The sequence below is a fragment of the Notechis scutatus genome, chromosome 5 (assembly GCF_049901735.1).
Source record: "Notechis scutatus isolate UNSWTSFEM ecotype Mainland chromosome 5, rNotScu1.2, whole genome shotgun sequence".
Classification (NCBI taxonomy): Eukaryota; Metazoa; Chordata; class Lepidosauria; order Squamata; family Elapidae; genus Notechis; species Notechis scutatus.
The window spans coordinates 111978762-111992455 of NC_142013.1; positions in this window are offsets into that span (position 1 = coordinate 111978762).

Sequence of the window (13694 nt, forward strand, 5' to 3'; positions counted from 1 at the left end):
TGGAACCAATGCAATCTTTTATAGGAAATCACAATATTGTCAGGTTTTCTTCCCTGACTGCATCAGAGGCCATTGGCATAACTACTACTTTATTGCGAAACGTGTGTGTTATCTTGGGTGATCCAGCCACACGCACAAGCTGTAGCAAGTGGATGGTATCAAAACTCAAGGTGGCCAATGTCTTGTTATATATGAATAATCTTACCTTGGATACTTTTCAACTCTGCAGTTCAGTGTGCAAAGTTTAGCTCCTGTGGTGCTCGTCTGCATGTCACATATGCCACAAGCATTATTAATCTTTAATTTGTTTATAGCTGAGCCAACTAATTCTTTATTTGGAAAGTAGAAATGAAAGGCAGACAATATCTGGGAATTCAACTTAGGGTTCATATTAATTCTCTAAAAATGTGTTGCTTATTCAGAAATCTTTGTGTGCATTATGCAATATTCATCGTATGGCTGGTTTCTTCTTTATCAGTTCTGCTCAAGTATTATTTAGTTTACAAAAACCCACAGTGGCGAGAGGAGGACTTGCTTTTATATTTGCTTTCTCGTCTTCTTCATTTTTCTCTCATCTCTTTAGATGATTATAATGAAACGAATATTGATTCTATTAAATGAAAACAGAAATGAGACTCTATCCCAACCTGATGTTTTTAAAGTTCATTGCTGATGAAGAAAAGATGCTTGCATTGAATAGCCTTCGGTGTAAGTGACTATTATTTCATCTTTTCAATTATTTCAATCATTTTAATTATGAACTGCTTGGCTATAAAACACACTAAATAAATACTCAGATAGAATGAATAAGCTATAATGTACTGATTGACCCAAGGTTACCTAATTTACTTGATGGACAGCAGTAATTGGAACCCACAACAGAATTTCCAGTGGATTTTTTTAAGACGCTGGGAAACCAAAAGTAATACAAGTATAGGGATGTTGTGGCCTGTTGGCCGCCTGACCCTCCAGAAGCGGAATCAGAGGGGGAGGCGGTGTGGGAGTGAGGGAATGAAGATGACAGAGAGAGAGAGAGAGAGAGAGAGAGAGAGAGAGAGAGAGAGAGAGAGAGAGAGAGAGAGAGAGAGAGAGAGAGAGAGAGAGAGAGAGAGAGGCAGAGCCTGGGATGCCCGTCAGCCCTCAGATGGAGAGTCAACAGCCCCCAGGGCTCGAGGTGTCCGATGAGGAAGAGGAGGAACGGCTGGGTTCAGTGCCTAATGTGCGGCTGCTCAGAAGGCAGAGGAGAGGAGAGCAGTGGAAATCTATGAGCTGGTCCTTGGGACGGAAGAACTATCGCTGCTAGCAAAGCCCAACCCTATCTCTGGGGATAAAAGGCAGTGGGGGAGATGAATAGATGTGGCAGACAACTATTGTCAATCTGGCCAGACAGACTTGTTAGCCTGCGTTGAGAAAGAAAGTTTTTGTCGGGTCTGCTGGTGCTCCTAATAAAAAAATATTTGAGTTAACTTCAGAGGGTTTGTCGTGTTTGGAGAGCTGGAATCACCAGTCAAGGAATCATCAGACAAACTCATTGGACTGGGAAGTTAAAAAACATAATGAAGAAAGCAGTGGCACCTCTGTTGTAGGGTGTTTCTGTGTATTGTGCTGCTCTTTTACGAGGGGTCCTGGGAGCTCTCTGAGTTTGCTTGTTTTCTTGCAGATGTTCCATTATCCTAACTATGTAACATCATCAGTGCTAGTAAGCAGTGCTGTATGCTGTTCATCAAAGTTGAGTTGGTCAAACGGGTTCAAGTCTATGCTTAGATATTAAAAGCCTTGGCAAAAAAATGTAGGTTAGTCCACTCTATTGTGATCCCTCTAACTCCTGTGCTTCTGAAAGTTGGATCTTAAAAAGAAAAAAAAAAACAAGACAGGAAGAAAATCAACTTATCTAAGCTGTGGTGCTGAAGAAGGCTCTCACATATTCCTTGGTTACAGTGGTGGGATTCAATTTTTTTTACTACCAGTTCTGTGAGCGTGCCTTAGTGGGCATGGCATGGCTTGGTGGGCATGGCAGGGGAAGGTTACTGCAAAATCACATCCCCATCCCACTAACCTGCTTTCCAGCTCCATTCTCCTATGCAGGGCAACAAAAGAAGACCCAGACGAACAACTGGGACCCAGGAGGCAGAGAACAAATGGGGGCAGGGCTTGTCAGAGTTTCTCCAAACTACTCAGAGTTTCCGCTACTGCTTCTCTGGAACTGGTCAAAACCTGCTGAATACCACCTCTGGATATTAAAGGTGACTAAAGCAAGTACTGGAACACATAATACCAGGTATGTCATTGGAAGGCAAAATGACAAAATTGCACCTCACTTATTTTGGCTATGCCATGTGGGGGAATTCATTGGCAAAAGCAATTACATTTGGAAGATTTAATTGTAAAATGAATCCAGGCCACAAAAGGACAGCATCAAAGTTGATGGAGATTCTCAGTTATCCAGGTCATGGTTGTCCCAAAGGTGCTTTTTTCAAGAGGCAATTGGCCTTTCTGGTTTTTCTTTGAAGACATTTCACTTGTCATTAAAGAAGCTTCTTCAGTTCTGAAGAAGAACTGAAGAAGCTACTTGGATGAGAAGCAAAGCTTTTTCAAAGGAATGTCTATGGATATTCTCCACCCTTCAGGTCATCATTGCCCCAAACATGCTTTTTCAAGAGGCAACTGGACTTTCTGTTTTGTTTTGTTTTTTCTTTAAAGACGTTTCACCTCTCATCCAATGAGTTTAAGCTTTCTGGTCCAGTTGCCTCTTGTAAAAGCACCTTTGGGACACCATCAAAGCTGACACCAGCCCAACTCAAAGCACTGCAAGGTCAGAAGACGTGGGGAGACCTGGCCCATAATAGAATTGCCAAAAGTTGGACATGACTGGGTGAACAATATCATCAGCCGTTGAAATGTGGCTCAGTCATTCTTCTCTAAGCTCAGCCTGCTCAGTCTACCAAATAGGACGGGAAAAAGTGGAGGAGAAAGACAAAAACACAACAAGAACCCTGGTCAGTGATGCTATTTTTACTGGTTCGGCCTGGTTCTGGCGTACCGGTAGCACCGAAGATCAGCTGGCAGAGAACCAGTTTGCTCCAAGTCTCTCTGACACTTTGCAGTTGAGCTCAACTGTCTGCCCAGATTCCCATACTGTCTTTTATTTCCTGTTTTTTGAAGTGCAGCTGCTTTCTGCGGCACAGCAGATTGCTGTTCATCAGTTGTTGAAGTGACAGGAAGCGTGCAGGATTGCAGGAGGTGAAAAGGAACGCCTCTGCGTATGCACGAAGTGCGTGTTTGGTGCACACGTGCAAAGTGTGTGTGCGTGCACAAAACACGCCCAACAAGTCACGCCCACCGAACCAGTGGTAAACCTCTTTGAAACCCACTGACCTTGGTCTATGTTTATTTTTTTAAAAAATGTACAGAAGCTTAGAACTGGTCTTATCTCACATTTTCCCCTTTATCATGTGACGTGTGCTTAGCCAGGAATAAATATGTTGAAAAGTATTTTTCTTCTTTTGAAAGCTGAAAGGAAGAGGTATATTTGCAGCATCAGTGATGGAAAAGCTTTCAATCAAAGATAAATCTTTGAATCTTTAGGGAGCTAAATATTTCACATTCAGTACGAGAACTGTGTGATGTTCTTTTCATGATGTGTATGATAGTTTGTTGATTAAGAAGCAGGGAAGGTGAGGTGAAGTGTTCTGTTTTCCTGGAATGGAGTTAGCTATCCAGCTTGTGATCAGGGGACAGAGAGCAGACCAAGCTGCTTCTTTGCTTCACACAATTCAAATCTATCAAGGTTTTTTTTAGCACCTATTTGGTACAAAAGTTGTCCAAAGATTTACACAAAAGAACCAGACAATCTGACTCAGTGGCAAACCAGTAATGGGAAAAGCTTATGTGATTTCATTACTTACAAGTCTTTCCCACCAGCCAAAACAACTTTAATTGGGAAGGAGGAATAACAAGAATTGATGGTGGTAGGTGCTGAATGAAATATTTATGGAATACAGAAAAAAAGTATTGTTCTTATGCAGGAGAACAAAATGTGAGGCTAGAACAATGGGAAAAGTGGAAATATTGCTTATTATTGTTGTTAAAATTTAGGATATGGTTCCCAAAACTGTCTGGATATTTGTCCTCTAGCTTGTTCTCCCTTACTTTGAAAGTAGCTGATTTTATTTTTCATTGTATTCTGTTCTGTTCTACTCTACTCTACTCTACTCTACTCTACTCTACTCTACTCTACTCTACTCTAGTCTACTCCACTCCACTCCACTCCACTCCACTCCACTCCCTCCACTCCACTCCACTCTACTCCTATTCTCTTTTACACTCTACTCTACTCTACTCTACTCTACTCTACTCTACTCTACTCTACTCCACTCCACTCCACTCCACTCCACTCTACTCCTATTCTCTTTTACACTCTACTCTACTCTACTCTACTCTACTCTACTCTACTCCACTCCACTCCACTCTACTCCTATTCTCTTTTACTCTCTACTCTACTCTACTCTACTCCACTCCACTCCACTCCACTCTACTCCTATTCTCTTTTACTCTCTACTCTACTCTACTCTACTCGACTCGACTCGACTCCACTCCACTCCACCCACTCCACTCCACTCCACTCTACTCCTATTCTCTTTTAAATTCTACTCTACTCTACTCTACTCTACTCCACTCCACTCCACTCTACTCCTATTCTCTTTTACTCTCTACTCTACTCTACTCTACTCTACTCCACTCCACTCCACTCTACTCCTATTCTCTTTTACTCTCACTCTACTCTACTCTACTCTACTCTACTCTACTCCACTCCACTCTACTCCTATTCTCTTTTACTCTCTACTCTACTCTACTCTACTCTACTCGACTCGACTCCACTCCACTCCACTCTTATTCTCTTTTAAACTCTACTCTACTCTACTCTACTCTACTCCACTCCACTCCACTCCACTCCTATTCTCTTTTAAACTCTACTCTACTCTACTCCACTCCACTCCACTCCACTCTACTCCTATTCTCTTTTACTCTCTACTCTACTCTACTCTACTCTACTCTACTCCACTCCACTCCATTCTACTCCTATTCTCTTTTACTCTCTACTCTACTCTACTCTACTCTACTCTACTCTACTCAACTCGACTCGACTCCACTCCACTCCACTCCACTCCACTCCACTCCTATTCTCTTTTACACTCTACTCTACTCTACTCTACTCTACTCTACTCCACTCTACTCCTATTCTCTTTTACACTCTACTCTACTCTACTCCACTCCACTCCACTCCACTCCACTCTACTCCTATTCTCTTTTACACTCTACTCTACTCTACTCCACTCCACTCCACTCCACTCTACTCCTATTCTCTTTTACTCTCTACTCTACTCTACTCTACTCTACTCTACTCCACTCCACTCCACTCCACTCCACCTCCACTCCTATTCTCTTTTACACTGTACTCTACTCTACTGTACTCTACTCCACTCCACTCTACTCCTATTCTCTTTTACACTCTACTCTACTCTACTCTACTCTACTCTACTCTACTCCACTCCACTCCACTCTACTCCTATTCTCTTTTACACTCTATGCTACTCTACTCTACTCCACTCCACTCCACTCTACTCCTATTCTCTTTTACTCTCTACTCTACTCTACTCTACTCTACACTACACTACTCTACTCCACTCCACTCCACTCCACTCCACTCCACTCTACTCCTATTCGCTTTACTCTTTACTCTACTCTACTCTACTCTACTCTACTCTACTCCACTCCACTCCACTCCACTCCTATTCTCTTTTACACTCTACTCTACTCAACTCTACTCCACTCCACTCCACTCCACTCTACTCCTATTCTCTTTTACACTCTACTCTACTCTACTCTACCTCTGTTCTGTTCTGTTCTATTCTACTCTTCTCCCATTCTGTTCTACTCTCCTCTATCCTGTTCTGTTCCATTCTAGTCAAGTCTATTTGCTAAGTTAGTTTACTGGTTAGTTGTAGTGTGATTTAATTTGAACTTGGTATCATCCTAAGCCAGGGGTGTCAAACTCATGGCCCACAGGCCGTATGCATCATGTGCTGGCCCTTCCCCCACTCAGTTAAGCGAAGGGGGAAAGTCCCGATACGTCATGTGACACCGCAGTGATACCGTGAGTTTGTCCTAAGTTCTTGGGAAGTGTTTAGATCTAAACTATTGCCAGAAAAATTTCCCCTAAATATATTCACCCCAAATTTGATCAATATAGCGAAATGGAAATCTACAGATTATAGCTAGAGGTTATCAAATAAAACCTCTTTCACTGTGAGTTATGTCTAGGTAGCTTTTGTGTAACAATACAGTACAACACAATGACTGGCCACTCCCCTTTTAATCATCAATTGCTTATTGTACCCTATGACTGTTACTAAGTGTTGTACCTTATGATTCTTGATTCTTGACGAATGTATCTTTTCTTTTAGGTACACCTGGAGCATTTGCACCAAGACAAATTCACACTTGGCCAATAAAGGATTCTATTCTATCTATTCTATTCTATCAACCCCTTATGCTCCAGCTAGTATTTAGTTTTCTAAGTACTTTCTAGAATCAGCCAGGATCAATCAGCTATTGTGACAGAGAAGTTGCAATCATATACTTAAAGGAGGGACAATAGAGAGTACTTTTATTTTGCTGAAAGGTTATCTTTTTTTTCCTTCTTAAAAGCCTTTCTAGTTTCAACTGATTTATTTATTTTTTCTCCCCCAAAAGAATAAGGACACTCTCTCTGCAATAACTGTGACTTGCCTTTCATTGACTAAACTTACTAAACAGGGAAAAGAAACATTGAGAGAAAGTTTGTGTCAACTTTTCCTCCCTGGGTTGGAAATGAATTAAAAGAAAAACCAAGTGATTTATTTGTTTTGCTGAAGTTTGCTCGTTTTTCATCTTTTTTTCTTTTCTTTTTCTTTTTTTGGTCAGGTTTCTCCAAGGCCCCAGACATTTTCAGATCTGCTATCAAAACCACATCAAAGTTTCTGTACTTCAGAGAGCAAGAGAAATCACTGCCTCTAAGAATTCACACTTTAATTCGTCCCAATGTAAATAAGACCATTTAGAGAGCAATTTTCATCAGACCCACCACGGGAGATGAAAACGCTTCCCCCACCGTTCCCCGCTTGGTAGGATCCTGATAGTGATTCCCCCCATCTCATCTCACCTATGATTTGCATATTAAACACCAGTTCATTTGAATGTTAAGAGACAGGAGAAGAAAGTAGGAAGGCCAGGGGAAGGGAAGGGATGGAAAAGAAGGAAGTTACAAAATAAGTGAGTACTGATCAAGGAGAATATATGAGGTTCAGGGTTGAAATGAGGGGTCATTGGCACTCTCTGAGCTTGGCTGTTTCCTTGCTGACATTTCATGACCCTATCTAGTCTGGATAATGAAACATCTGCAAGAAAACTATCAAGCTCAGAGAACAACCAAAGATTCCATATACTACTACTACTACTTCTTCTTCTTCTTCTTCTTCTTCTTCTTCTTCTTCTTCTTCTTCTTCTTCTTCTTCTTCTTCTTCTTCTTCTTCTTCTTCTTCTTCTTCTTCTTCTTCTTCTTCTTCTTCTTCTTCTTCTTCTCCTTCTCCTTCTCCTTCTCCTTCTCCTTCTCCTTCTCCTTCTCCTTCTCCTTCTCCTTCTCCTTCCTCCTCCTTCCTCCTTCCTCCTTCCTCCTTCCTCCTTCCTCCTTCCTCCTTCCTCCTTCCTCCTTCCTCCTTCCTCCTTCTCCACAAATTCAAACTCAAACTTAAGGTTAAAATCATCCCAACCTCATGATTGAACCATCCAGGTTCTGCAATTAAAAAACCTTCTTAATTATCTCCTCATCTTTGTAAATTGAAAACACTGAAGAAAAAAATTATTCTCCTTCCCCTTCTTCTCTTTTTCCTCCTCCTCCTCCATACCCCCTCCATTCTAGCATTGATGATGTTACCTAGTTCAGATAATGAAACATTTTCAAGAAAACAGCTAAGCTCAGAGAGCACAAGGATCTTGCAAAACAATTGAGGCCATGGGGATCACTGCAAAATATATATATATACATATATATATATATATATATATATATATATATATATATATCCCTCTCTCTCTCCCTCTCTCCCTCCCTCCCTCTCTCTCTCTCTCTCTCTCTCACACACACACACACACACACACACATTTAATCTGAGTCTGAGATAAGAAAAACTTCCATAGAAGATTTACCTCTGACTGTTAACTGAAGGAAGAAGAGCAAAACAAAAAAATCTTAGAATTTAGCTCTAATGAGACAGCTAGCTAATAAGGAGGAAAGAGAGAGCTAGATTAGAAAGTTTGGAATTTGGCAAACAGAGCCCACTTCTTACCCCTTGCAAAAACCAAGCCCTCTTCAAAAGTTGAGTATTGATTTGAAGATGTTGCTTGTGGGGGGGCATGATAGTTGTTCTCCAAGCCAGCTTGTTCAAACACAAAGAAGGGTGGAGGGTGGAGAAGGATGACTGGAAAGAGAAAATTCCCAGGGACCAAGATCTGAAATATTGATTCAATCACATTAATTGAATTTTTGCCTCCAGAACTGATTACAAAAATGTTGCTCCAATATTAATTTGTATCTGCTTTAGATAAGATTAACATTAATTTCTTTGCCAGTCCCCATTACACTTTTATTATTCATTAGCATCGCTTGTTGCAAGTGCAGGAGGCCTTGATGAATCATGTTTATTCATAGGCTAACCTTTTTAAATAATTCCAACATCTTTCTAACAGAAACCTTCCTGGCATGGTGAATATATTGGCTTTGTTTCATTATTCAGCCCTTGTGCAGAATCCTGTTTGAAATGCTGAACTGAATCGCATTTTTTTCCTCTGCATTGCTCTTTTCTTCTTCTTTTTCCTATCGACTCCAGTCCTTCAACACAGCTCTGCTTGTATGGATGTCCCTAATTTTCACAACATCTAGAAGGTGATTATTGATTTACATCCCGGAGCAAGTTCTAACTAGTCCTATGCTTTCATTCGTTGCCTTTGTACTGTTCACTTGAATATTTGAGATGGTTTGCAGCAGGTCCCCTAGAGATGACATTTTACTTCTTCAGAAGGCCTTGTGAACCTTGATTTTCCAAATTGTGTTCAAGAAAAGAAAACAATGTTCAATGATAACTCTTACTGTGATACTGATACCTTCTATCTTTGCTAAGTATAAAACTTCCAAGATTCTCTGTCTCATACATCTACCTACCTTCCTACCTACCTATCTAACACTATCATCTATTTTTATTATCTATCTATCTATCTATCTATCTATCTATCTATCTATCTATCTCTATCTACTTACCTACCTACCTATCTACCTACTCTCTCTCATCTATTTATCATCTATTTATCTATCTATCTATTTATCTATCTATCTATCTATCTATCTATCTATCTATCTATCTATCTATCTATATCTATCATCATCATAATCTATCTATCATCTATCTACCTACCTACCTACCTACCTGCCTATCTCTCTATATCATCTGTCATTCAGCTGGAGAGCTAGCTAGCTAGCAATCTGTCATCAACCATCTATTTATATCTAATCTGTCTGTCTGTTTATCATCTATCTAACTTGTACCATTGTATCTATTATTTGTCTTTTTTTCTATCTAGCTGTCTGTCATTTTATCTATTATCTTTCCATCCATCCATCCATCATCCATCATGAATGTAACAAAGAATTATTTGGGTATAAAACTTGATTTCACAAAATTCATGAAAGCCTATGTGGTGATACCATATGATAACTTTTTCTTAGAAGTACATATTTCACAAACCAGCTTCAAGGTCTCCTAAGCCAATCTTACGGCAATAAGTAAAAGTTCAACAAGAACGTAACAAAGGTTTGCAAATGGCTGATTTCTTTTTTTAATTTCCCCCAAAGCCATTAATTTAGACCCTGAAGGAATTCCTTCACTTGCTTCCATGCTTTTTTTTTTTTATTTTAGCTTTGAAATGCACGGTGAATGCACCTTTGTTTCCCCTTATCCCTCCCCCTTTCTCTGCTTCTGTTCTCTGTTTTACAATAGTGTTTTTAATGTGCTTGGGAGGAAGAAGCAATTTCCCACCCTCTGGGCATATTTTAAACGAAATTTCATATTCAACTCCTGTATGCTGTAGAATCATTGTGATTATCACAATCAAATAGATGGGCCTTTGTTCCCTCACAATAAAGATAATTATGTAGCAATAAACAGAGCTGGGATGGATGAATGGATGGAAGGAAGGAAGGAAGGAAAAGGAAAGAGAAGAGAAGGGAAGGGAAGGGAGGGAGGAAAGGGGGGAAAGGGAAAGAGAAGGGGAGGGAGAAAAGAAGGGGGAGGGAGAAAAGAAGGGAGGGAGGAAAAGGTAGAGAAGGGAAGGGAGGAAGGGAGGAAAAGGAAAGAAAAACAGGGGAGGGAGAGAAGAAGGAAGTGGGGGAGGGAGGGAGGAAAAAGGAAGAGAAGGGAAGGAAGGGAAGAAGGAAGGAAGGAAGGAAAAGGAAAGAGAAGGGAAGGGAGGGAGGAAAGGGAAAGAAAAGGGGAGGGAGAGAAAGAGGGAGGGAGGGAGGAAAAAGGAAGGGAAGGGAGGGAGGAAAGGGAACGAAAAAGAGGGAGGGAGAAAAGAAGGGAGGGGGGGAGGAAAAGGAAAGAGAAGGGAAGGGAGGGAGGAAAGGGAAAGAAAAGGGGGAGGGAGAGAAGGAGGGAGGGAGGGAGGAAAAAGGAAGGGAAGGGAGGGAGGAAGGGAACGAAAAAGAGGGAGGGAGAAAAGAAGGGAGGGGGGGAGGAAAAGGAAGAGAAGGGAAGGAAGGAAGAAGGAAGGAAAAGGAAAGAGAATAAAGGAAGGAAGGAAGGAAGGAAAGGAGGTTTTAGCTCTGAAAAGTGGCAATACAGACTTTTTCAAATATCAGAAATGATCTCACCTAGAAGAAAGCCCTTTGCTGAGTACTGAATGCCGCCCTCCCACTTCTAATATGTTTCAGCGGAAGTTATATCAAAGTATATCTGTTGAGAAGGCTTTAATTTAATTTCCCACACTGAACAGGGAATTGAAATCAGTGACCTAGATAGCTCCTTCCAACTCCGTGATTTTAGTGTCTGTTTGCTTTAAAATAAAATAAAAATTATGACAGTGTCTAGCCATGTAATATTTCATAGGTCAGGAAATGAGATGGCGGAGGAAGGATAGAAAGATAGCATACTCTAACCAGGAACTTCAACTAGGAAAGATCCAATTGTACTCCCAAGTCATCCCGAATTCTGACGTGGAATTCCAGTCACAGTGATAACCCCAGATTGGTTTAACTCAAATCTCAGACCACAGTCAATTAGAATTAGAATTAGAATTAGAATTAGAATTAGAATTAGAATTAGAATTAGAATTAGAATTAGAATTAGAATTAGAATTAGAATTAGAATTAGAATTAGAATTAGAATTAGAATTCTTTTATTGGCCAAGTGTGATTGGACACACAAGGAATTTATCTTGGTGCAAATACTCTCAGTATGCATAAAAGAAAAGATACATTTGTCAAGAGTCAAGAATCATCAGGTACAACACTTAATAAGAGTCATAGGGTACAAGAAGCAATCAAATCATACTAGGAAACAGTCAATAACAATCGTTAGGATACAAACAACAAAGTTACAGTCCTACAGTCACAAGTGGGAGGGGATTGGTGATAAGAAGTGATGAGAAGATTAATAGTAATAGTAGTGCAGACTTTGTAAATACTTGGACAGTGTTGAGGGAATTATTTGTTTAGCAGCTTGATGGCATTCGGGGGGGAAAACTGTTCTTATATCTAGTTGTTTTGGTGTGCAGTGCTCTATAGTGTTGTTTTGAGGGAAGGATGCCAAGAAACACACACCTCTACGTTCAGCCCCAATCTGCTGCCCATCTTCACCCACACCAAAGGTAGCAATCACAACACTTGTATGTGACAAGCACAGAAGCTTCAGCCTCCAACTTCCCTCACAATCTGTTTACTATTCCACTCTAATTTTTACTCTCCATTTCAGCCTTTAGCACTTTCAATGACAGGTGGAGAACAATAATAGATTATTAGTCAAGGGTTGACAGGTGCAACCAGCCCAAGAAAGCGGGTAGAAGGCCAATTTCTTCCAGAGTTTTCAATATTATCATTAATTGGGGATATATATGCTATCCAGATTCAAGACCTGATCCATTTTTAAAGTTATAATTTTCAAATCCTCATCATGCCTCTCTCTATGTCTCTCTTTTCATCTTTCCCCATTTGTTTTTTTTTTTAAATTGCAAATTTAGACAATTAGAAAACCATGGAAAGGAAGAAAAATCTGTCTACCTCCCTCCATTGTGTCCCAGAATCATCGATCCACTCCTCACCAAGAAAGAAGGCTAAAATGTATAGAGAAAAGTCTCATCAAATTGAATCAAAGAAGGATCATAAATACAATCTTCATACCATATTCGGGGCTACTTGCTGTTTTGCTTTATCCAAAGACTGGGGACATGTAAAAACAAATAAAATTTGCAAATTAAAGTTTAACTTATTCCTACCAATTGCATAACCACACAACTCAAGGTCTAGTCTAGGGTGGATTAGAATTCCAAAAGATTTAAGGTGGGGAATTCTGAACTATTCTATAATTCCCAATAAGATTCAACAAGTGCCATTTTGGTTGCCTTCTCATGTTTCCTAGTATTTTATAATGTGGGTGTCATCACAATTGCCTACACAGCAACCAACATGACACACATCCTATTTTGAGAGTTGTTTGACAACCATCTCCATTTTATTAGAAGTCTTCATTCCATATACTCCATATGCTGAAAGACTCCAGAACAAAACCTTCTGTCTTTCACTACTTTTACTGAATTTCATGTTTCATTTTTTTTATCCATGACCTTTCATACCTTCACAAACTCAGTGGTGGGATTCAAAAAATTTTAGTATCGGTTCTGTGGGCATGGCTTGGTGGGTGTGGCTTGGTGGACATGGCAGGGGAAGGATACTGTAAAGTCTCCATTCCCACCCCACTCCAGGGGGAAGGTTACTGCAAAATCCCCATTTCCTCCCCACTCCACTAACCTGCTTTCCAGCTCTGTTCTCCTGTATAGGGCAACAAAAGAAAACCCAGCTGATCAGCTGAGACTCAATTGGAGGCAGAGAATAGATGGGGGCAGGGCCAGTCAGAGCTGGTATTTGCCGGTTCTCCAAACTACTCAAAATTTCTGCTACTGGTTCTTCAGAACTGGTCAGAACACCACCTCTGCACAAACTCCATGGGTGCAGCAGTACAGGAACCAAACATTACAGTCAGGGTGATTGTCTTGGGAATATAGAAGCCAGATCATGTAGGATTATAAACTGGAAATGAAGATTGTGTAGGATTGCAAGAACTTCATAGCAGCCCATCATCTATAGGATCACGCAAGGGATGGGATGCAGAAGTAAAAAGCTGGATTAAAATAAACACAGGTTAGATAAAGAGCTAGCATATTGATTTGGACTAAATAGTCCCCATGTGAATATCAGATATAAGCCAATGATTATTAGCGTTCCTTTATTCAGTATATTAAATATGCATCCATGTCTTATATCTTTATTTAAGTGATTAAACAGTGCGACTACACCTTTCAATCCTGTTTGGGGCTGAGTTATTGGGAATTTC